Raw genomic sequence first — 523 nt, 5'->3', positions numbered from 1 at the left:
TAGGTTTGGGCTGGGGAGTATTTTTAGTGCTGAGAGCTTTACACAGCCTTCTTGTGGGATGCTTTCCAGAGAGTAGCCAGGAGATCATTTCAAAACATAGTTCTGATCACATAAACACCTTGCTCCAAACTCTGCCAAGAACAAAATGCTTTCCCACAGCACTTAGAAGTGCTAACTCTTTCCTCTCATGGATCAATCCATGATCAAAGACCAATCCCAGCTGGGGACAATGGCTCACACCTGTAATCCTAGCAGTTTGGGAGGCCGAGGGAGGCAGATCACCTGAAGTCAGGAGTTTGAAACCAGCCTGGCCAATATAGTGAATCTCCGTCTCTACTAAAAATACAAAAATTAGCTGGGCATGGTGGCACAGGCCTATAATCCCAGCTACCCAGAAGGCTGAGGCAGGAGAATCGCTGGAACCTGGGAGGCAAAGGCTGCACTGAGCTGAGATTGTGCCACTGCACTCCAGCCTGGGTGACAGAGGGAGACTCCCTCTCAAAAAAAACAAAAACAAAAAAAA

This window comes from Mandrillus leucophaeus, unplaced genomic scaffold (assembly GCF_000951045.1).
Source record: "Mandrillus leucophaeus isolate KB7577 unplaced genomic scaffold, Mleu.le_1.0 Scaffold162, whole genome shotgun sequence".
Lineage (NCBI taxonomy): Eukaryota > Metazoa > Chordata > Mammalia > Primates > Cercopithecidae > Mandrillus > Mandrillus leucophaeus.
Note: the sequence above shows the minus strand (reverse complement) of the source record.